The sequence below is a fragment of the Artibeus jamaicensis genome, unplaced genomic scaffold, assembly GCF_021234435.1.
Source record: "Artibeus jamaicensis isolate MK-2021 breed Jamaican fruit bat unplaced genomic scaffold, CSHL_Jam_final contig_2170, whole genome shotgun sequence".
NCBI lineage: Eukaryota > Metazoa > Chordata > Mammalia > Chiroptera > Phyllostomidae > Artibeus > Artibeus jamaicensis.
This window is the reverse complement of record NW_026521445.1, coordinates 222,868-248,061: the sequence shown is the minus strand read 5'-3', so window position 1 is coordinate 248,061 and position 25,194 is coordinate 222,868. Positions and strand designations below refer to the sequence as shown.

Sequence of the window (25,194 nt, the reverse complement as noted above, 5' to 3'; positions counted from 1 at the left end):
CTCACAGAACTGTTTAAGTATGGTTGCAAAATAGAGGAAGAAGTGATGGCTATGCAAAGGGAAATAAAGGAAAATGTTCAAGGAACCAACAGCGATGGGAAGGAAACCAGGACTCAAATCAACAGTTTGGAGCACAATGAAGAAATAAACAGTCAACCAGAACAGAATGAAGAAACAAGAATTCAGAAAAACTGAGGGGAGGCTTAGGAACCTCTGGGACAACTTTAAACTTTCCAACGTCCAAATCAAAGGGGTGCAGAAAGAAAAGAGAAGAGCAAGAAATTAAAAACTTATTTAAAAAAATAATGAAGGTGAACTTCCCTAGCCTGGCAAAGGAAATAGACTTTCTGGAAGTCCAGGGAGCTCAGAGAGTTGTAAAGAAGTTGGACCCAAGGAAGCACACACCAAGACACATCACAATGACAGTACTCAAGATTAAAGAGGAGAGAATCTTAAAAGCAGCAAGGAAAAGGAGACAGGTACCCAACAAAGGAGTTTCTGTAAGACTATCCGCTGATTTCTCAAAAGAAACCTTGCAGGCAAGAAGGGGCTGAAAAGAAGTGTTCAAAGTCATGAAAGGCAAGGACCTACATCCAAGATGATTCTATCCAGCAAACCTATCATTTAGAATGGAAGGGCAGATAAAGTGCTTCCCTGATAAGGTCAAGTTAAAGAAATTCACCATCACCAAGACCTTATTAAAAGGACTTACTATTATTAAGTCCCTGAAATATTAAAGGGACTTATCTAAGAAAAAGATAATAAAAAATATGAATAGTAAAATGATAATAAAACTCAAAACTATCAACAACTGAACTTAAAACCAACAGAAACAAAACTGAACTAAAGCAAACTAGACAGGAACAGAATCACAGAAATGGAGATCACATAAAGGGTTATCAGTGAGGAAGAAGAGGAGGGAGAATGGGGGGAAAGGTACAGGGAATAAGAAGCATATCTGGTAAGAACAGAATAGACGGGGGAGCTTAACAGTATGAGAAATGAAAAAGCCAAAGAGCTTGTATTAACCATACACATGAACTAAGGGGGGAGGGAGGAAGAATGCTGGTGGGAGGAGGGGTGCAAGGTGGAGAGGAATAAAGGGAGAAAAATGGGACAACTGTAATAGCATAGTCAATAAAATATACTTTAAAAAATAAGAAAAAATAAAAATTCAATAAAATTAACCTGTGAATCAAAAGAGAGTATCTGAAAAACAGATGCCAATGAAGAGACTACAATGAAGAACTACCCCTGCTTTTTGGCCAAATCAAAAAATAACACTCATGGTTCAGTGCTTGGCTGAATCTTCCCTTCTCAGAGTAGGCTCTGTACCCCCAAATTTTTTTTGTCAAAAAATTTAATGCACTTAAGTTCTTACCTCATGATTCTCTTCATAAATCTATTCAAATATTTCTCACAGAAATATGAATATACATACAAAAATTAACAGCAGTATTTGTATTACCAAAAAGTCATAAGAGCTTATAGATGTCCGACAATAAGAATATGGCTAATTATGCTATATCTGCAGTACAGGATACTATACAGGTATTATGTCTGATGTGGAATTCAACATATGTACATAATATACACTAAGGTTTTTAAGATTTTATTTATTTACTTTTAGAGAAAGGGGGGAAGAAAGGGAAAAAGAGAGGGAGAATCAAGTGTGCTAGAGATACATCAATTGGTTGCCTATTGCACACCCTCTCTAGGGACCTGGCCCACACCCACACATGTGCCGTGACCGGGAACTGAACCAATGACATTTTGGTTCACAGGCTGGTGCTCAATCTACTAAGCCACACCAGACAGGGCTTAAGATTTTTTTTTTTGAAAAGCAAATTGTTGAGCAAGATGTGCACCATGACCCTATTTTAGCAATTATGATAGAAATCCAAACACCTAAATGTTTGTGATTTTGAGTTGTTCACCATGTCTCTGCCACATGTCACTCTCTTCATCAATCTTGCTCATTCTCATTTTAGAATCTTCACTACCCCATCCTTCTACCTGGAAAAGGCTCGCTTCCCCAATGAGTTTCCCATAGCTACTAGCTCCTCCACACCGTCTAACAAAATTCTAACTTTGTCGTTCTTCCCATCTTCCCTTCCCCCACCCCCACCGTAGCACTTTTATAGCCTCTGAGTATCGTACTCACTACAATATCCTCATTACCCTGCACTGTGCCTGGCACACAGTAGCTACTCAGTAAATATCTGCTGAGTAATTCAACAATGGTGGTGAGTAAAGGAAGGAGCTCACCTTAGGTAACCGTAACATTTCATATGGTTGTGACTGAAAACAGAAGTCACTTCTAATTAACAAGGGTAAGGGAAGACAAAAGGAAGGTTTATCAGTTGGGCCTATTTTTTTAGATTTTATTTATTTATTTTTAGAAAGAGGGAAGGGAAGGAGAAAGAGTGGGAGAGAAACATCAATGTGTGGTTGCCTCTCATATGTCCCCTTTTTGGGACCTGGCCTGCAACCCAGGCATGTGCCCCGACTGGGAATCGAACCGGCAACTCTTTGCTTCACAGGCCCGTGCTCAACCCACTGAGCCACACCAGCCAGGGCGAAATTTTTTTTTTTTTTTTAAATATTTTGGCATGGTTAGGGCTCTGAGCGAAAAAAACAAAATCTGTCCTTCAAAACCTTAAGAACATAAAGATAACTGAATAGGTAAGAAACTTCTCTCTCTAGAAGCATGTGTTTCTGTACTGGGGGGAATATGACTATGAGACTAGAGACATTCCAGGGGTCTTAGGTTTAGAGACCTGTCTGACCTCCCACCCAAAAAGAAAAATTCATTTACATTCCAGAGATTAAGAACCTAGGATCCTCCCCTTACCAACTAAGGAAAATGTTTAGAGCTGCGGAACAAGCGCACAAGCTCAAATGCGTGTTTTCAGGTTCTCGGTCTACCAAACAAACATCTGGCTCTCACTGACCTGCCCTGGGGATGGACTCGGGCAGAAGGAAAGTGATGCAGATACTGCTCTAATAATTAATCATTCTTGTCCCAGAAATTGTATGTCTACTTTCAGGATAATATGAATAAATACAATTATTAATTATTTATCATTCTAATATACAGAATTTGGTTCCTAGAACTACCCTATATTTCAGACTTTAAGAATACAAACAAATGTTTGAAAATGAATATAAAAATTATATTCAGGACAAAAATACATTAAGTCCCCAACTTAGAGACTAAAATATCTACTCTATATAGTCAACAGTATTGTTTGCATGGTGAAAGATGATTACTATGGTCACTTTATAAGGCATATAAATGATAAATCACCATATTGTGCACCTGACATATATTATATGCCAACTATAGCTAAATAAGAAATAAAGTAAAATTTCCAACTGAAGGTTTTGCATTAAAAAACATATTACATTAAGTAATGTGTCTGAAATACTAGAAGATTTGTATCTGGATGCCAAGTTCAACTGCATGTTAGTCCTTTGAAGACTAGTCTAGAGACCTAACCAGCAGTTTTAACATTTTCTAAGTAAATATCATTTGACAGTACCTGACAAACAAATATAAAAGCTACCTCAAGTGCCATTTCTATCCCACCTTAATCTACAACGCTTAAATTGTTTGAGTGGAATACTAAAATATCATGGTCAAGTCTACAGAGGTTAGATGTAGCAAAGAACAGGTTTCATGTGAAAACAGTAGAAGAAAATACTAAATAAAGCTTCCCGTCAACTCTCTGAGACCTCTAAAGACCCTCATATCCCCTAACTGGGCTATGCACTTGCCCCCGAGACCCTTCTCTAGCTCCGACAGAAGGAAAAGTAGATCCATTAAACAACAAACTCCTCGAGAGTAAGGACAGGGAACTTCCCATTTCAGGGATGTCCTATCTTACGGTTCACAGATGAGACAACTACAAAGCACGGCTGAATGATTTTTGGAACTGGATCAGCCTGAGTTTTGCTGGCCGTTACTGTATGAATCCACAAGCAAACTTCCCAATTTCTCAAGGGTTTGTTCTGTTTTAATCTGGAAAGTGACAAAAAATGTCAGGGTCCTTGGTAAAGTTAAATGAGATGTTCATATAAAATCTCTGCCATGACAGCCATAAAACTGAGAAGATATCTTATTTCTCAGTACCCCCTCATACGTTAAAAATAAAAAACTAAAAAAAAGGAATTATTTATCCACTCCCTAAACTATTAAACATTCTACACCAATCCTCTTTAAAAAGAATAAATCGTTTTAGAAAGGTATCTAAGAATATTCGGTTAATGTGCCTCATATAATAAAAAAAGAGCAACTGGCAGGCTAATCCAAGACTACTCGTCTAAGGCTTCCTCTACAACAAACGAAAGTGACCAGAAAAGGCAGATTTGTCCGTCGTTTATGTCAGTAACCTGTATGTGACTGAATGCTAAGTGTAGTTCCGAGAATCTTAAAGGGAAAAAAAAAGAAATACCGGAAGGAGACATTTCTGGCTCAAATTCCATCAGAAGCTGCCTAAGAGGGTTTAACAGACGACACAAAGAAGGGCATCTTCAAGGTGAGCTTTGCAGAACATTCAGAAAGCTTCCACGGGATGACTCTTGGACCATCCCTCCACTTGCCATCTCTGAGGGGATAACGGTAGTATGAGCCAAGGCGCACTGTTCTCTAATCATGAAAAACACAAAGGTCAAGTGTAGAGAACCTATGCTGCCGTTATTCTTTGGTGAGACTCACAACAGACCAAACTCTCAAGTGAGACCCTGGCACGTGCTGGGGCACAGGACTGGTAACTCAGTTTCCAGTAAGAAGTCTGAATTGTGCTCTTACCAGAGCGAAGCTATAAAAAAGCAACCATGAGGGAGCTTCCGGACTGAATAAAACATTTCCCCCTCCTAAAAAAAAAAAAAAAAAAGTTCTAAATATAACTTATTTTGAGCTAAATCCTCAGAGCTCTTCTCATTTTCATCCTGAAAATGTTGACCAGTTGCTTTCATCATAAACACTGCCTGATCCTTTCAGAAAATTTGAAATACAACTACAATCCAAAATGAATGACCTATAAATTATATCCCCTCCCAAAGGAGAATTTAGGTAAATGGGGTTATTTGGAAATGTCCATTTACACTTTGAAAAATGACTGCTGTAACAAATTACCACAAGTTTGGTGATTTAAAACAGAAGTTGATCTGCCAGTTCTGGGGCCAGAAGTTCTAAATCAGTGTTCCAGGGCCAAACCAAGGTGTTGGCAGGGCTGCACTTGCTCCGGAGATTTGAAGGGAGCCTCTCGCCTCCTCCAACTTGGGCGGACTGCGGGTGGCCGCGTCACTCCAATCTTTGCCCGAGGCCATGTAGCCACGGCCTCCTCTGCGGGAAAAATCTCCCTCTGCCTCTCTCTTGTAAGGACACATGTGATGAAAGGTAGAGCCCACCCAGGTAATCCAGAGTAATCGTCTATCCGAAAGACACCCCCCTAATAAAGTAACACTACAGAGTCCAGGGACTAGAATGTGGGCATTTTTTGAGGGCCCATTTGTCACCCTACCACACTTGCCAAACGTAAGGGTAACAAAGCCAAGTCCTCACAGCCAACACTTTACGTCTCTATCCTGCATATTTTTTGTCCTGTATATGATTTGTTCCCTTATTTGTTTTTTAAACTGTGAAATATAGATCATATATCAGCAATATAATCACTTTTAAATTATTTAATTATCCCCTTTTCCTACAAAGCACTTTTTTCTTTCGTTTGAGATTGCTCAAACGAAGCACTATGAAATAAAACCGAGAGACGCCCTCCCTCCCCCCTTTTGTGATAAGAAATGTATCTTTTTCTTCCATGGTTATTGTCCCCTGTGAACATACATAAAGGTCACATCAAATTAACTCTTCCAAACTTAGCATCTTTCTTTTCTTCTTGCATTATATTATACAACACGTGAATGATCAAATGATTTGTTCCTTAATTAAAACACTGCCTGCTTCCAGGATACAGACGTTACTGTTAGAGTTTACTCCAGACCAGGCAAACCCAGGAGCAGCACCAGGTTCTGCGTGAGCCACCACTGCCACCCGACCCTGCCTGCAGGGTCGCTCACAGGAACCGCCTGCAGCCGTTCCTGCAGCCGTCTAATCATCTAGAGCTACGGCTGCAGGACAGACAATGTACTCGTCCAAGACACAAAGAAGGTGTTTTTACTGAAAAAGTTGTCACTGCCCTAAACATCTGGAATACTCATCAAAATTACTTTGCTAATCTAACAGCTTCTTCATTTAAAAAGATAACGTAATCAACTCCTCACTGGATTACATTTTTGCCACATTGTGAAACACAGAGCAGAAACCTTCAAAGGTGAATTACCAGATCTTCATTACCCAGTCTTAATTAAGTTTTTGCGTACTGGTAACAGACTTAATGTCTTCTAGTCTCTACATAATTAAGTTATTGTTACAGAAAAAATGTTCTAAGATTTTTCAAAGTATCATCAAAATGCAGCCTGGATAATGTAGGTCATGTGCCCCGTTACAATACTCCGCGTTACTCATCACTATTTCATCTCCTCTAACACCACTCCACTCTGCCTGCCCAATTCCTACTTTCTTAATGGTCCCATTCAGTCTTTCCCCAAAGCTTTGGATGTGCCTATCAAGGTCTAATATCAATCAGTACCAGTTTATCAGCAACAGCTGTTTCCCTTCTGTCCTTTGTTCACCAATATTAGAAGCTAACAGAGCCGTAACAAAAACCGGTTGAGTTTACCAGTTTACAAAACATTTACGGAGAGCTACTACTATGCGAAAGGAAATGAGACCCTGCAAGGTTTTTTTGGCTAGTGGGCCCTGAACATGTTTTTCCACAATTTGATAAATGCTACAAAAGCACAAAGAAGTAGTCCAAGGGAGGAAAAGAAATCAGAAAAGGTTTGAAACTCCTCCTTGGAAGAGGACAGTTCAAAGTTAAGCAGAAGTTAACCAACTGAGGAAAGGAAAGCAGTCCCAAAGGACGAACATAATAAGCAAAGCACTCAGCATGGGATTTTTGTGAAACTACAAGTCACTCAGTATTCAGTGAGTGAAAAGTGAAGAGCTGACATAAGTGAAGTCATTTAAAAATGGAGCCAACACAGTCACTCCAGAGGAAGTTCTTTGCATGTCTTGGTCCCTGAACCTTTGGAATATCTGAACTAGGCAAAACAAGCTTTGGACTGGGCAAAACCAACACTGTCTTACAAATAACCCTTTGCAAAGCCAAAAAAACCGCAGACAGACATCCTGGACAAACAACAAAAATACCCTGATGACTATGGACTCTCTGAAGACAGAATCAGTTATCAGTCACATAGCTAAAAAGTCACCCAGTTTGTTGGCACCAAGAAAAATGCCTTTCTTCTATCATGTAATTATTTCCTTCCTTTTCTCATAAAAACCCCTTGCCCTCACTCACCCTGTAATTAGGACGTTAATTAGGTCTCTGCCTGAATCTGTGTTGCAGTTCTTTTGATCCCAAATAAATGCTTTTTGCCCCTACTTTTTGGTTTTTTACTTTTAGGTTAAGAGAAAAGAAGGAGTCTGGAATAGGACAGAGCCTAAAGAATTAAACTGTGGACTAGATCATGGAGACCTCCTTTGCTATGCAAAGGTGTTGGGAAAAATACACAGTGAAATGACAAAATTTGACATACACAGATCAACTGTAGCAACAGTGGAGGATGGACTTAGGGAGAATAAAATACTAAAGACCTGTGCAATAATACAAATTAAAAAATACCTACAATGGGACAGTTAGAAATGTGTGTGTGTGTGTGTTTTAGTAAGTATGAATTAGGAGAGGCAGAGCTGGAAAATACTTAGGAGGTAAAATACATGGGATACAATAAATGAGGAAAAATAAATAAAGAGTAAAGCTACAAGCCTCTAAGCTTGCTGTCTAGTGGTTGATGTTTAAAAAGAAAAAAGTGAGACAGCAAAATAGGGAATGGCATTTTTACCACTTCTGTTCAACGTATTCGTGTTACAAGCTGTAGCCTGATTAGGCAAGAAAAAGAAAGGCATCCGAATTGGAAAAGTTTCTGTTTACAAATGACAACCTTATATGTAGAAAACCCTAAAGCCCGCACAAAAAAATGTTAGATACCGAACTGATAAATTAAACCAGCAGCTGTGCAGAGCCAGGGATGGGGGAAGGAGCGCCGGGAAGGATGGACTGAGCGCACAAAGCCAGTGGCATTTGAGTACACTGACAATGAACAGTTTCAGATGGAATTTAAGAAAACAATTTCATTTACAGAAGCCTCAAAAAGAAAAATACTTAGGAATAAATTAAACCAAAGAGGCAAAAGACCTGTACACTGAAAATTAAAATCACCGCTGAAAGAAATGAAGACAATACAAAGATATCTCATCCTTTGTTCATGATCAGAAGACAATATTAAGATGGCAATACTACCCAAAGCAATCTATCCATTTAAAACTATAAAACTCTTTAAGGCAAGAGAAAAAAATGAAAAACTGGACTTTTATTTTTTATAAAAACTTTTGTACCTTGCAGACTAGCAAGACTGAAAAGGTGACTCACAGAATGGGAGCAAATACTTGCAAGTAATATATCTGATAAAGGAGCAATATCCAGTATATCCAGAATATATAAAGAACTACAACAACAAAATCAAACAACTCAATTCAAAAATGGGCAAAGAACTTGAACAGACATTTCTCCTAAGACATTAGAGATGGCCAATGAGCACATGAAAAAAAATGCCCAACTAATTATTAGAAGATACAAATCAAAACCAGAATGAGATACCACTCCATGAGGATGGCTATATGGCTGTCATCAAAAGCAGAAAAATAACAAGTGTTGGAAAAGATGTGGCAAAATCGGAACCTCTGTACACTGAAAGATAAACTGGAAATGATATAAAATGGTACAGCCATTTTTGAATGAAGTATGGTAGGCCCCTCAAAAAACTAAACACAGAATTACCACATGATCTGGCAACTCCAATTCTAGACATATACCCAAACGAATATATCTCACACATAACAGTTTTGAGTTGCAGGGAACTCAAACAGATATTTGTATACCTATGTTCATAACATTTTTCTGATACCTGCTACACATGATGAACCTTTAAAGGATGAACCTTTAAAACACTACACAGCCCAGGCTGGTGTGGCTCAGTGGACTGAGTGCTAGCCTGCAAACCAAAGGGTCGCTGGTTTGATTCCCAGTCAGGGCACATGCCTGGGTTGTGAGCCAGGTCCCCAGCTGGGGGAAATTGAGGGGCAACCACACATTGATGTTTCTCTCCCTCTCTTTCTCCCTCCCTATTCCCTCTAAAAATGAATATATAAAACCGTTAAAAAAAAAGAACATTATACAATACTAAGTAAAATGAGACAAAGGGACAATGAGACAAATACAAAGGGACAACTAATGTATGATCCCACTTATATGAAGCACCAACATGAGTCAAATTCACAGAAAGAATAATGGTTACAAGGGGCTGGAGGGAGTGGGCAGTAATGAGAAGTTAGGGTTATTGAATGCAGAGTTTCAGTTTGAGATGATAAAATTCTAGAGATGGACAGTGGTGATGGTTACAAAACAGGGTGAATGTACTCAATGCCACTGAATTGTACACCTGAAATGGAAAATTTTATGACAATAAAAAAATTGCAATGTTTTAAAACAAGAAATGGTATGCACTTTCAAGGCAGGGGTGAGAAGCTGAAGTCAGTTTTGGACTTGTTTAAACACAAGGTACATGCAGGTACTCCAGAAAAATAAACACATCTGAAGTATGACAGGTTCTGATGTGAAATTTCAGAAATCAAAACTGTAACAGAAAAGAACATGTAGTATGAAAAGCAAGCGGGGAATAGAACCAAAGGAGCCCCGACTGGTATGGCTCAGTGGGTCGGGCAATTAATTCCCAGTCAGGGCACAGGCCTGGGTTGTGGGCCAGGTCCCTGGTTGGAGGCATGTGAGAAGCGACTGATGTTTCTCTCACACACTGATATTTCTCTTCCTCTCCTTCTCCCTCATCTACTCTCTAAAAATAAATAAATAAAATCTAAAAAAAAGAATCAAAGGAAACTCTGGGCTTGCTAACTAAACCATAGGTGTAGGAAGAGTATTATTCAAAGTTACCCCACCATATATCAATGCTATGGATTATCTGCATCTGGTTCATAAACAACTGGTCAGCAATACTACTGGACAGAGAGACACTACTGGTGAACCTCAACTTTGTGACCTCAACTAATCTTCAGACACTACTGAAATTAAAGTATGAAATCCTGCTTTATAGGGTTGAAATTTCATACTTTACAGGGCTGAAATAATTTACCCCATTTCACACACACACACACACACACACACACACATTTCTAGCTGTCCCATTGTAGATATTTTTTAATTTGGATTATTGCACAGGTCTTTAGTATTTTATCTTCCCTAAGTCCATCCTCCACTGTTGCTACAGTTGATCTGTGTATCTCAATGCAAATCCAATTTTGTCATTTCACTGTGTATTTTTCCCAACACCTTTGCATGGCAAAGGAGGTCTCCATGATCTAGTCCACAGTTTAATTCTTTAGGCTCTGTCCTAGTCCCAAACTCCCTCTTTTCTCTTAGCCTAAAAGTAAAAAGCCAACCCTATAAAGTAGGATTTCATACTTTAGGGTTGAAATAAATTTCATACTTTATAGGGTTGAAATAACTTACCTATTTTACAGGATCCTATGAAAAATATGTGATAGCTATAATTGTTGTAATAAAAGAGACAAGTCAGCATGTTCTATCCAACTTACATTCCTAGTAATAAAAAAACGAAGGTTGTTCCTCGGGGGCAATCAATATTAATCACACCTTACTATATAGAGGCTAATTTATTTTGAACTACAATATGATATCAACTTAAGATACACTAAAATATTCTATCTGTAAATTTTTAGTGGCCTTCTGAATTAAGTCTCCAACTTAATGGTAGGCTGAATACTGGGCCCACACAGGGGCCCAGAACATTCTAATGTTCAGAATTTGTGAATTCACTACCTTACATGACACAAAGAAGTCTGCCAGTGTGACTAAATTAAGACTCTTTTTCCAGGGAGATTATCCCAGATTACCTGGTTTGGACAGTGTGATTACAAGGCTCCTGATAAGAGAGAATGAGATGTGATAAAAGGGCAGGGTAACTGTCAGAGAGAAACCTGAAGATGCTGGCTGCTGCCATGAAGACGGAGGCAGAACCCACGAGCTACAAGGGTGGTGGCAGGCTCTGGAAGCTAGAATGTGAAAGGAAATGAACTCTCCCCTAGAGCCTCCAGAAGGAACACGGGCATGCCAGCACCTTGACTTTGATCCCCACGGCATTTACTGGTTAGCTCACCTCCTCTCCACTAATGAAAGTACCGTGCTATCTTTTAACTCATAAGAGAAAAAATTATACATGTGAATAGACGAATGTTAATATATCTGCTTATGTGCATATATGAAAACTCTAAAATAGAAGCTTAACACACCAACTTCTCACACTGTCAATCAACGTGCTGCTCACTCAGTTGTAACTGTAGAGCTTACGCATTCCTTAATAAGGCTATGAAGTATGAAAATAAGCATTAGGCACACTGTCCCCTTTTCCCTTTGCCAAAGCAACACAACTGGTCACCAAGCTGACACACTCTTCCTCAAAAAGAAAGATGAATAAAGTTCCCCCTAAAAAAGTTATCCCCATGTTTGTGCTCAGCCTTGCAAAATACGTGTTGCCACTAGGTGGCGACAATTTGACAACAGGAATGTCCATAACTCAGAACAGTAGCCACAAATTTTCTACAATACACACGCAAGGTAAAAAGAGGGGGGGGGAGCTCTGCTTCTAAATTCTTGGGTGAACTCGGGCTAATCACTTTATCAGAGGATCCACTTTCCTTATTTGTAAATAAAAACTTACATTAAGTAGCATCAAGAACCCTCTTAGCTCTAATATTTTGTTTTGTGGATCAAAAGCTTGCTTAAAGATCCTTACCACCACGATGTCTAAAGGTGGTATTCTTTAGCTAAGGTGGTAGTCTACCTTTGGCAATTTCTTTCAATTTAACACTTCAACCAAATGCAACCAGTCATTTCCTCCAATCTTTTCAAATCAGGTCAAAAAGAAGCATATTTCATATTATATTTCATATAGCTATCATTCAAAGCCAAAGGCTTTCTGCACTTTTTTTGTCCTGAAGAAAACTGTTGACACCATACTTCTCCATGACCATCTGGCCTGTCTGCATATATATTGTTAATAAGCTAGCTACAGATTTTCCTATGCACTGGTATACTTGGTGCTACAGGGCGTAGCTCTGGGAGGGTGAGGGTTTTATCTGCTGTGGACTCTGCCACAGCACACATGGCTGGCCGCCAATGCCAATACATATCTGCAGACCTAACGGCACAGACAGATCGGTATCTCTACAATAGGGAGATGTAAAATACAACTAAGGCATAAAGCAAAGCTTAACAATTTACATAAGCACATTATTAACGACAAAGCTAAAAAGAGAAAACTAGTAAGTACCCACTTGGAGTCCCATATGCCAAAACAGATGTTCATTTGAAAAGTGGCACGTACACTGCGGCTGTCATCCTTCCCTGGGAAGAGAAATGCCCATCAAGGGTAGATTTCTGCCAGAAGCAGCAGAGGTGCTGATGAACACACATTAGCTTTAGCACGTAACAACGTAGGAAATCACAGCAACATTCCCGTATGTCACCGAAAATACACATACCATTTCTGGCAAGGGCATACTCTACTGAAAAGTCTGTGTCGAGGCAGGTCATACAAAAAGCAAACAATCAGATTAAGAAAAGAAAGCTGAAAGCTGATGCCTCCACATTCTAACAGCAACTGGAATAACCCTTTCAAAAAGCAGCCAGACAACTGATTCCCAGGGGACCAAAAAAATTTCACATTCCTTCCCCCAGTTATCCCAGTCCTAGGAAATAATGCTACTAATAATAATTAACATTTACAGAGTGTCTACTACTTCACACAAAATCTTCCTTAGTCTTAATAAGCCTATAAAGTAGATACTATAATTGCTCTCATTTAATAAATAAAGAAATCAAGACAAAGTAAGTAAACAACCAAGCAACTTCTTCAAGGTTCATAAGGGTCAAAGGCAAAACTCAAACCCACATCCATTTCATTAAAGCCCTTGCCCTTAACCACTCACTACACCAACCACACTATTATTATTGCTAATACAGTAATAATGCCATCAGTATGGAAACATTTGCTGCAACATCAACAGGAAATTTCTTCCATCGTTAAAAGTAACAATCATTAATATCATATCCAATGGCTTGTAAGGTAAAGTGATGAGAGAAGCCACTAATCTGCATCTACATTACAATTACAGCTATGTCAAGTTATGTTTTTAGAAGTTAACTATTTGGAGCTTGTGAGGAGGAGGCAAGGTTCCCTCCATTTTTCGATTCCTATGACAATAAATACAGATTTTACCAAGCAGTTTTAAGACAACAGGTAAGAACAGAGGAGGGAAAAACGTGTTTTTAGTATCCCTCTATCACACAGGGTAGACTTTCTCTTGCAAAAGGAAGAAAAACAACTACTGCAGGGTATAGTAGCAATCAGGCTGAAGTTCAGGAGACCTCATTCTTATTTCAGGTTCCTGAAACATTCCAAAAGGTAAACTGCTTTAATCTTTTTTTCTCCTGAGGACTTCTTTGTCTCCTGGTTTGTGCAACACAGATTTAAAAAGTTTAAAACTGTAAAAGCAGTTCCCCTACTTTCAAATGCCAAAGTTTTAGATGCATGAAAAAGAAACCAAAAACTTTAAGGATAGAAAGAAGTCTTATAGCACTGGTAAATCGAAAGATAAGCATAAAGTTTAGGTTCATGAAAGCAGCAAAAATTTGGCGTAGCTCCTATATATTGGAAATCAATATGACTTGGAGAGTCAATACATCTAAACCTCTTTATCTATAAAATGAGCATGCTTTAGTATATTTAAATATGTATATTAAATGCTAATAAGATCTGTCCTAATGGACATCCAGATCTTATTAGCAATTAATATACATATTTGAATGTATATATAGCAAAAGCAACAAAAACAAAACAAGTGGAATTACATCAAACTAAAAAGCTTCTGCACAGCAAAAGGAAACCATCAACAAAATGAAAAGACAACCAACCTAATGGAGAAAATAACTGCAAATCATATGTGATAAGGGACTAATATCCAAAATAAAGAACTTCTCCAACTCAGTAACAAACAAACAATCTGATTGAAAAACGCACAGATCTGAATAGACATTTTCCAAAGAAAACATGCGGATGGCCAACAGGTGAAAAGATCATCAAATCATCATGGAAATGCAATAAACCACAATGAGAGATCACCTCACACCAGGTAGGGAAGGGGAATCTACAGTATCAGCTGACTTGGGAAAAGTAGAATTATAGAACATCCACAACTTCTCCCACACACCATTGTCACCCTAACAACTTTCTTTTAAATGGGAAAACTCAAACACTTGAAAGCAGACACGTAACTACCCCGAGGACCATGCCATAACTCAATCGATCTTTCTTCACATATACCCCTTAAATAATGATGTGCTTTGCTATTTACAAACTGCTTTTACCTCTTACGTCTTTACAAATTAACCTGCAAGGTCAGCATGGATGTTTTTTTCCTCTGTAAAATCATTTTATTTTCTGATACACAAACGTCTTTCTCAAGTAACATTACTAGAACCACGTTTATGGGGTTTTATAGCTGGAGGTTAACACATTTTTTTAAAACTTATCTCTGTTGTACAGAGTTATGATATAAAAACTATTTATAGGCTACAGTTTTCAGAATGTGGTTAGACTAACCCTGCTTTAGAAACTTTCCTACTTAAGTCTATAATAGGGAATGAAAAGTATGATTTAAAAAATCTTTTGCTCAAAAAGCTTGAGATCATCAAGGGAATGTTTACCAACTTCAACAAAGAGCCACGGGCTCTTTCTCTACTCTCCTCTGGCTTCATCCAGGGTGGCTCGGCAGAGAGATACCAGAAAACTTCTGATAGTATGCTTTGACACCATTCATGTCAAATTCAGAATGGGAAACCATAATCGTGGTCAATGTCTTATGATGTATTCCAACACCCTTCATGACCCGATGAAGCTTCTCGGCAAAGAAAGCTTCACAACAGTTGTAAAGCAACTCTCCGTATCACCTTACACCTCCGGTTCCAGAACTTTGTTCATGTCATGTTGACTGTACCTGGTGTACTTCTGAAACTCTCTGTGAAGATGGGGACAGTTTCTGGTGGTAAGAGTGGTATTAAATAACTCTAGTGGGATGGGTCAGCTAGTTGGAGTGTCATCCGTGGACCAAAAAGTTGCACATCCCATTCCTGGACAGGGCACACACCCAAGTTGTGGGTTCAAGTCGGGTCATGGTGCACATGGGAGGCAGCTGATGCTTCTCTCTCACATCATTGTCCCTCTCTCTCCTCCCCCAACTCCTCCCTCTCTAAAATTCAGTAAAACATATCCTCCTTGGGTGAGTATTTTTTTAAAAGTATTAAAGACATTCACATCAGTCTCTTTTCTCCTTGCTCTTGCCTCATATAAAGCCCTGGCATCTGAATCTGCCACGTCCTCATTTATGCCAAGATCCTCAGTTCAGCCACCCTTAACAAAAAGAAAGCACAGTCTTCTGATAATCTCCAGATGTGTCTGAGCTGATGTCTTTAGCCAGCTCTCTCTCTAATTCTTCACTACAAACTGTTAATTTCCGTTAGTTCCTGATGCCTGAATTTCATTCAGAATATCTTCATTAGCTCCAGGACCCTTCATGGCAGCATGGAGTTCATCAGCATCCAACTGGGCTGAACATTTTTAAAGCCAAAGCAACTTCCTTACGGCAACCTGTAAGGGCTTTCTTCAGAGATTCATCTGGGGGATTTTCTTTTTCCTGGAGATATGCAGCTTTGATCTGTGGACACTGTGCTGAGCACTGTTTTTCTTAGTTAGCATGTCAATGATGATAACTTCATCCACTGTGTGTTTGCCTGTGTTTTTTTACAGTAGAAAAGTCAACATTCTTGCTAGTAATAGAACCAGACCTAGAAACCAAGCCTCCTGCCTTCCACTAGAGTCAATACCACCCCTTCTGTAATTATACAGTAAAGGCTTCCATAAAATGTTTGGCTCGATTCCAAGATAGCCATCCCAAACCGAATTAGACTCTATAGTAAACAGTATAATAGTGAAGGTTTAATGCAATTACTGGCATGGAAGCATACATCTTTTTTAAAGTGAAAAATCAGTTGATTTTAAGTTAAATCAGCATAGTGTACAGTGGGGAAACAAGCAGAACACTTCTAAAAAGTCAAAATAAAATCCTGCAGTTTGAGCATTTTACAATAGCTACTAGAAGTAGTGGTAATCAATGGGGGGGTGGAGATAAAAAGTGGACAACTAAAAAGAACAATGTAAAAAGAAACTGCATGATGTTTCTAATTTTAGGAAATAAAATGAGGGACTTCTGTCTTTCCTCTCCCTGTAGAAATAACTGTGAGATATTAGAACATTAGGCTACAATAACAAAGGCAGAGGAGGATTTCAGCTAGCCATCAAACCAAATACCCGCCACAATGGCCGGCTCTAGAATACAGCACACCAGAAATCCAAAGTCCTATTTCTAGATCAGCTACTGAATTTAATTGGTACTATCCAATTTAAGTTAACCAATTATTTTACTCTTTAAGTTCTCACATCTGTAAATCAAATAACATTTTACCCAAACTATCTTTTATGACCTTGGAATGAGCAGACGACATCTGCAAAAGTAATGATCAATGGTTTAATCCCCATTATCCATTACAGAAATAAATGTTTCAAAACGTCCTCTATGTGCACAGGCTAGGCTGAAAGTGACGATCTTCCTAACCCAGATGAATAAAGCACCAACAAATGCTTAACTAATAATGACTGTGATTACATGAAAAAAAATGGAAGCACCTCAGAAACAATTTTATGGGTACTGGGCTGAACACAGGAGTCAGAGAGAATGAGGGTGGATTTGATCAAGAGACCAAATAAAAAGAGCAGCCATCAGCTGAGCCAGGCAGAGCAGAGGCACGTAGGCTGCTACGTCCTTTGGCTTCCCAAAGCACATCATTCATCTGTTACTGCATTTAATACACTGTACAGCACAGTTTATTTGTCATCCCCACTCAGAATGTAAATTCCTCAAGGACAGAAACCTTGTTCAATTCATTTTTCTATGCCAAATCCTTAGCATAAGGTCTGGCACAAAGAAGATAATCAATAAATGTTTTCTGACCAGGCAAGGTAAGGGCAGGATTTCCTATTTAAATTATTGTAAAACCTAGGTTATTTATGCAAGTCGTTTACTCCATGATTCTCATCTTCTAAACCTCCATTCTAGTCTCTGCTCTCTGGTGTTGTAGCTGAGACTGTACAGCTATATTTAACTACTCTTCTGCCAGAGGGCTCCTTGTTAGGCTCTGCCAATGTAGGTAGTAAACAAAGACTGGAAAGGAGGAAGGGGGTGAAGGAACTTCATCCCAATTGCTGGCATCAGCAACTGGTTGCAGCCTCCAGCTTCTTTCCATACTCCCAGAACTAGCCGCTAAACAACACGGAACCAGGCCCACAGAACCTCTTCTCTGAGCTCTCAGGCTGACTGGTGAATTGTTCCCTTTTTGTTCTTACGTCCACCTAACCAACTCCCTTTACTAAATACCCACTGTTGAAATTCCTACTGATGCTTCTGTTTCCTTTACTGGACACCAATACATTATTAAACACAGTGATTTTAACTGTTCTCTGCGACATCCTCTTGCTACTTCATTGAAGGGTAAAGAAAGTTTGGAGTTATTCCTATAGACAAAATCTACTTTCCAAAGGATAACTCAAAACCTTTTACACTTGTGCCTCTTAAGTTGCAGCACAAAAATCATTTACCTTTTGTGATGTAAACTATCCGACTTGAAAAGATAAACTAGAGAGGACACGAGAACCACCTCAGCAGTGCAGGCTGTTCCGAGCAGGTGCGCACCCCCTCCTTTTACCAGAGCACACCTCCAAGAGAAAACATGAGACGGCACAGCTGCTCTGCTGTTCCTCGGTGGTCTCAGCTCCCAGGAGCTTCTCCCAGTGTGGGCATCACGCCATCCTGAATGTGATTCTTACATTTAAAGACTTTTTTTTTTTTTTTGGTGTTCAACATGGCTCCTAAATGCAAGCTAAGTATTTCATCTAGGGTTCAACACAGAAAGAGCAACCTGTTCCAACAGTAAAGCTAAGCTGAACTTACTGGCACGTTGTTCTCCTTTTTAAGGGATTTTCTGGTATAATTTTTTACTACATGTGATTTTCAGTTTACATATTGACTTCAGAATTTAACTTCTTCATAATATTCAACACCACTGTACAGCAGAAACAAAAAGAAATCCCTCTTGCAGGACAGCCCACAATCAACACATCTTTTGAAAACAAATGAGCAAAATACTTTGATATTTTTCACATGGTCTGTTACGTCACTTAACAAGATGACTTCATTAAGCAATTTATTCTGAAATTAATTTTGAAAATAATTTTTCATCATTGTACTTAATAATAAATTGACTTGCTACATAGAAGCAGCAAAAGTGCTGTTAACCCTTTCCCTAAAAGACGTGGCAGAAGGTAAATTCAAGCAACAGGACTCTAAGAATTTTCAGTAATGTATGTAGATGCTAAGCATCCAACAAGAGATATCACTAGGCCAAGCCATCTACTAGTCCACTTCAGGTGCCCAACATTTGTAAGACAAAGATGTAATAAAGAGAACCTCAAACTTGAAAGTCTACAGCCAGTTCCATAGGAGTTCCTCCACAAAGCATAAAACTGGGGTAACAGCCCACCTACTCCCCGTCAAGGGACATACTAACACCAGCTTCTGCTTCAGGGCCAAGAGTTGCAGGGCCACCATCAGCATGTCCATGTAAAATCAACCAAGCTGTACTCTTACCACGAGAGACACCAGAGGACCCATTTGACATATCAGGCAGAAAAGATTAGGGGTGGTGAATAGACAGGATATATGGACTTTCTGGGAATGGACGGGGTAAATGTTACTGTACCTTTATACCCCAAATTATATCAGGATCTAAATTCGGTAAGTTCAGGAAATTAAATAACTGGTTTCTGATGACAATGTTGTAATAAATACTAAAAATCAAGCACAAATCTATATCTAATAATAATCTAATCTCACAGTATGTTTCCTTTTTTAAAAACTGCCCACTGTGATGCACTGTTTAGTTTTTCCAGATTTAATAAATGAGCTGCTACCAAATTACGAGGTGCTTTAAGTCATACTAGAAATGCTATTATAATTTTAATAAAGTGCTTTTTAATATTAACTCACTTCTCTTGGCTGGAAGGAATTACACTTTTTTGCTGCTGTGTAGAAATGAAACTGTCACTGAAACATCTGGTTATATATTATTCATTAGACATCTATCACCTTTTACTCCAACGACCGCATAATATAAGCATAAACCATGAATAAATCAGATTAAAGAGACAGACCTGACATCCAAAGATGTCTGCTGACCTGCTCTACATTTCTGTCCGTACAGACCTAGGAGCTAGCTGCCCAAGTGCTCCTCACAGGCAGAGGAAAATTCAAAATTCTCAAAGTCAGCATTATGTTAGTGGTTCTCATTTGAAAATTTTCCATGCACCACACCTAAGAATCATTAGCTTATTTTTCAGATACCTGAAAGGACTAGCTAGCCTACTGAGGCAGTTTTCCTTCATAAATTCTCCATTTCACTCCCTCACCTATTAAAATTAACCTCAAATGTGGACTGCACAAGGGTCCCTGAAGGAAGTAACTTGAATCCCTGGAAGAAGTGAGAGGCCATATTTGCTGTGCTATTCCTGGAAAATGGAGTCTTATATAACTACCCATTATTTTACTAAAAAGCATGTTCCATCAAGTGTACCATCAAGATTTTTGAAAATACCTGTTGATTGTGACAGGCAGAAATTCCGGGGGTGGGGAGGAATAACCAAGAATCATGCTGCTGCCATTTAAATTTTTTATAAATCAGAGCATCAAATATTCATTTTAAGAACCACAATCTAATACCAATGTAAGTTATTAAATATTCAACAACTATACCGTAAGGCAAGTGGGGAAAGACGATTAGCTACCAATTACACTAAGTATTTCAGCTCATCATCTTGAAACTACCAAAAGTAGATTTATGTAATGCCAACCATTCATACATTAGTTTTCAGCACGATTCTCAGTCTAAAACACTGAGACCATGTCCCAATTTTAATTCTTAAAAGCAATAAAGCATATGACTAAAATAACTGAATGCAAACCTATCCTTTTCATAGCAAATCTCTTTACACACCTCAGGGCAGCCTGACATCTTCAAACCAGTTTCCCGAGAAAAGGCACACACATTATCGAAAACTTCTGACAACCATGCAGGCAAGCCCCAAAAAGAGTTCACGAAGATAAGCCATTATGACTATGGCCGTACCGGGCAAATAATGGGAATACACCTCAAAGTGGGAGACGAATTTTTTACTAACAGTACCTCCGGGAGTAGGGAGGTGACTTCTGCAAGAAGGAAATGATCCTGACGAGCAGATCGAGGGCTCCCCGGCGACACCGGGTACCGAAGATCTCCGCGTAAACCACAGGATTCAAAGCGCGAAGCTTCCAGCAGAAACAAACCCAGACACCCCCTCCCCCCACGACTCCTCCAGGGCAACCTCGCGGTTTAGAAAGCAACAGATCCTCCCGCGCCGGCGGGCGGACGGCACTCCAGGAATGTTTTCACAGAGAGGGGTCTCCCCGCAGACAGCAGGGAACCCCCGACGCCGAGGAGCGCCTCCGCGCGAGCCCCGACTCCGACACCCCGGGTGGAAGGGGCTCTTTGCACAAAGCGCCCCCGCCCCACCCCCACGGTTTAGACACGCTACGGGCTGCGAGGGGGAAGCCCAGAGGAAAAAACCCATATTCCACGCCTTCCGCCTCCGGAAAGGGGCCGCGGAGGGGCTGGGGCCCCGGAGCGGAGGAGGGGGCCGCACGGCAGTCCCGGCCTCAGCGCTGTACAGCCGGCGGCGAGGGCTTCGCGGCGGAGGCACGGATCCTTTAGCTTCGTCCACCGCTCGTGGGTCCTCCACGGGAACAATGAGAAGCCGCCCTCCCCGCCCCGAGAGCTGCTGGGGGCGGCGACGCCATGTCCCATCACACCCCCACGGACACACACCCCCGGGCCGCCGTTGGCCGCCCGGTCCGGCCGCAGCAAGGCCCGGCCGCCGCTCCCTCGCCCTTCGCCTCCGCCCGTCCGACTCACCGGCTCCTGCCCCAGCCCGGGACTTCGCTGACCGTGGCCGGAGCGAGACTCGAGTCCAAGCCGCCGCGGCCGCCGGCGCCGCCGCACAATATGGCGAGCCTCGGCTTCCGCAATGGAGCTCGGGAAATACAACAGGGGCCGCTCAATATTCATGAGAGACCGAGGGGAAGCCGGCTCGGCCAGCGCTGCGGGGAGGGCGGGAAGGAGCGAGCAAGCGAGCGCGGAGGCGGAGGCGCGGGACGGGGACGGGGACGGGTACGTGCTCGGCGCCGGAGCGCCGCCGCGTGCTGGGCTGGAGGCCCGCGCCACCGCCCCTCCCCGGCCGCCGGCCCCGCCCCCTGCGCCCTCCGCCGGGCCCACGTAGCCCCCGGCAACGCCCGGGGACGGCGGCGCCTCCTCGGGCTGGCCCCCCTGCCTCCGGGAGCTCTGTGCCAGGGCCTGGGCCCACGCGGGGCCTGTGCTTCCCCGGCCCGCTGCGAGGATTTGCGCTCGGAGCTCAGCTCCCCTGTGACTGCCCCCCAGCTCTTAACACCCGTCCCGCCCGGTGGAAATCCTCCTTGGGTATGCACCTCCAGAACTTCACCTGAACTTCAGAACCCAGACACGCCTTTCAACACTCACACTCCACCCTGCACACTGAACCTGCAAGGTCCAATCATTCCAGGGAAAATGGCCTTCGATTCTCGCATTAGGTTGTTGGACGTCTGGATGCGTTCTGCTCGTTCTCATCAGCTCTCACTATTCACCTGGCTGATCTTCCATCTGTCTGGTCTCTCCCAGTATTAACCTTCCGAACTTGAGAATACGCATAGATTAAATACATGTAATTATTGTCTAAGGCATAACCTTAGACAATATGCAAAGATTACATGCAAAGATTATATGCATGCATAAAAATTAAGATATAAACTGAAAAAGTAACAAAGAACTGAAAGAGTTCCCTGGCCTCAAGATGTACTATTGATGAGGTGTCGACTTTTTTTTGAAAAAATAACGGTAATAGCCGGGGATTCTCCAGGCGTAAAGTGATGGACTGCACTGGTAATTCTTGGGCAAGCTCGGTTTAGAGCCTCCAGTGTGTCTCTAACTATGTGACTTACATAAATTAGTACATAACTCCTCTGGATTTATTTTTCTTACTTGCAAAATGAGAGGATTGTGTTGGATGATTCTTAGGTCTTTTTCAGTTTTGGAACTCTCCAAAGCTCTCTACAAGCAATGCCAAATAAGTGGTATGAATTTACTTAGGATTTTGGAAAAGCAAAAGATCAATTCCAGCTGGTGTGTTCAGAGATGATTTCCTGAGGGACTAGGATTTAATATTTAAAATACAAATGGCGACGCATTAGGTCTCCTACCTATCAATCCATTAAAGTGAACAACAGCAAAGCATTATTATTTTTCAGTGACTTGGAAATTTTCATCTACTATCTATACCTTTAAGTTAGAAACTATAATTCTCAGATACTACAAGCCTTTCTTCCAATGTGGAAAAGTAAAATAAAAATAATCATTAATACTTCAAAGCCTTCCTTCTAGTAAGGGTCTTCTTTCTGGAGACGGTGCAACTGCAGAAGCGTCTCCCATCTTTATATGTGATGACTACATGCGTAGATCAATGACGGATATTCATAATTCAGAACCTTTTGCTCTGTTAAAATGCTTATGAAAATAATGTGTTTAGATTAAGAAATTCAACTGATGTTGAGAAAAGCGATTATTTGTTGAAAGCACAGTATCTTTATGGATGAAACGTAAATAAATATAGTACTTAAAAATGTTCACAGGAGAATTAGTGGGAAAATGGAAAACTTATGGGATATCTGGATTAAATGTGATTAAAAAGACTTGAGGCTGGCATCCTTAATATGGAAGATACTACTGACAAATTCATGGAACCCATATAATCTCTTTTATCTCTTACTCAAAAACTCGGCACTTTGAGAGTATTATGGGCCTTCCTGACTATATCAGTTAGGAAAGGTTATATCATGGTGTAGTGGTGAACATCTCCAGAATCTCCATACCTTAACAGAAGTTTATTACTTGCTCATACTTCATGTGGATCAGACTCACTCTGGATTGACATGCGATCCACCATCTTGAAACTGTAATACCCAGAACAGGACAACTGAGTTTCCATGGCAGAGGAAGAAAGTGACTAAAGAATCCCCACGGTCTTTTCACAGCTTTAGTCTGGAAATAAATCACTGTTCACATTTCATTGGCCAAAACTAGTTACCCATAGCCTTCTGTAAGGGTCCTTGAACTTAATCCTTGAACCCAGTTTAGGAGAAGGGGGAATATGGTGAACAGCAGTCATGTCCACCACCCAGACCCCCTCATTTAGCTCCTAGGTATTATGAAAAAACTCCAAAGTGGCTTCCGGAGAGTTATGCTTTCAAAAATGAACCCTCTCTACTTGTTAAGAGTTGACTATTATGTAAAAGAACAGACTTTATATTTTCTTCCCTTTTGTTTAATTGCATAGTAAACCAAAGGCAAGTATATAGCAGTCTATCAGTAGTGATTTGACATCTCCAGCCTATTTTCTTTTGGGTAACTTCTTGGCTTGACTAAAGGATATCACCCTAAAAAATGTTTTCTACCACTCTGCCCCCCACCTCTTAAACATACTTATTAGAATGATAATCTTATTTTAAGTAGGAAAATTATATTATATTATATTATATATTATCACACTACATAATATCATATTATAGGTGAATAATTAAATGAACTCTGGTTAAAATGGCTGTTTTTTCCTCCAAACTTCAGAAGTAGTACCCTGTTAATCACACAGTGAATTCGGTAGTCATTTCTGATCACAAAAATTACCTCTTCACTGGCCGTCTGTTATGTGTAATGCTACAAAATTAGATTAGTTCAGCTCAATCAACTTTTATCGAGCATTTGGTACGTGCCTACACTTTACCGAGTGCTTGGAAGAAAGATACTTGTGTAACTAATACCTTTAGTTACTAGTACTACTAACTAATTTACACTAATGCACTAGTGGCTAGTTACACCAGTTATATTAGTGTAACTAGTGTGTAACTAGCATAATTAGGACTTAAGTTCCTTGAGAGCAGAAACCTTGTCCATCAGTGTATACCTAGAGACTATCACAATGTTTGGCACACAGAGCAGATGCTCAAGAAATACATAGTGAAAAAATGAAAGACTGGAAATCTTTGACCCTGTGTGACACAGTGAGCTTGTTGGGGCTCACCATTATCACTCGAGAGCAGAAATTTCTATCAAAATTGCACTTAGTCCCTCCAGAGGCTTTCTGTATATGGGCAGTGTGTCTTAAATGGAAATTTACACCTGCCTATTGTATATTCACCACATGGATTTCCTTTCACTTGTGCTCCAAATATCTAACTGTTATCTGCTCGTCTGAAGTGAGGACTGCAAGTCACTAACACATAAGGTATGTATATAACTCAGTTTATAGAGCACTTTTATATCCATTATTTCACTGAATCGTCACAGCAATCCCCCAGGGTATTATTCTACTTTATCGACAGGGGAAATGTGACTTCTGTCACATTGAGCTCAGCGTGGCTCAGACCTAGGTCATCTGATTCCAAGTCCAAAATACTTTCCATTAAGCCATCTGTGCCTTCTGGCTCGGTGCTGTATACACAATTCCAGCAATTTTTTTTTCTGTCTAACTGGTAAACAGTATGTGAGACAAACATCTCCGGAGCTTCCGCTCAGCACTAGTCATTATTCCAGTCCTCAGTGCGGTTTATTTTCCAGAAGCTGGAGATGATACTGAATATAACAGTAT

General features: G+C 40.4%; 1 protein-coding gene and 1 pseudogene across 2 annotated transcripts in view; both read right to left on the bottom strand.

The window, feature by feature from the left end:
* Window positions 1–21,626, bottom strand: part of RNF2 (ring finger protein 2) — a 38,955-nt gene extending 17,329 nt beyond the window's left edge. The window contains exon 1 of one of the 2 annotated variants that reach the window (XM_037145691.2): window positions 21,396–21,626. The gene's annotated coding sequence lies outside the window, so the exon portion shown is untranslated. Of the gene's footprint in view, window positions 1–20,630; window positions 20,714–21,395 lie in introns of those variants that run through there. The other variant, XM_037145693.2, reaches the window with a different exon arrangement.
* On the bottom strand, window positions 14,667–19,006 carry LOC119049529 (annexin A1-like; annotated as a pseudogene).
* Window positions 21,627–25,194: the final 3,568 nt, after the last annotated feature.